Source organism: Solanum tuberosum, unplaced genomic scaffold, assembly GCF_000226075.1.
Source record: "Solanum tuberosum cultivar DM 1-3 516 R44 unplaced genomic scaffold, SolTub_3.0 scf00197, whole genome shotgun sequence".
NCBI lineage: Eukaryota > Viridiplantae > Streptophyta > Magnoliopsida > Solanales > Solanaceae > Solanum > Solanum tuberosum.
Window position 1 is genome coordinate 427232 of NW_006239125.1, and position 531 is coordinate 427762.

Below are 531 nucleotides of genomic sequence, written 5' to 3' on the forward strand. Positions count from 1 at the left end.
AAGTTGTGAAAGTGCAAAGAAAATAGGGTGTCCGGTATTCCATGGAATGTGAATAATAATGGGGTGACTTTTGAGCATGAATGAGAATGATTAATAAAAAAGGAAAATAAAGTGTTGCTCATACCACATTTCATGAGGATTATAACCATTGAGCCTAAATGACCACACCTTTGCACTCAGCCCCGTTACAAGCTGTGAGAAGAACTTTTTGATCTTGAGTGAGCTAAAACAATTGTTGATTGTGAAGTCATGCATTGTGTTTATCTTTTTGAGTGTGGGTGTTGATAGTGATTGCGGAGCTATAAATTGTTGAACCATTGTGTGTGAATATGTAATGATTCTTTGTGTGAGGGCATTTGAGTACCTTTGTTGAGCTTGAACTTGCATTTGAAGCAAGTATTGTGAACTTGAGAATGTTTGATAATGGTGAGTCACAACTTGAATCTTTGAGTGCACAATTGATCCTTGCATGAGTAGGTTGAGTCTTTTTGTGTGCATTCATGATTGAGTCTTGTGTACCACTGTTTGAGA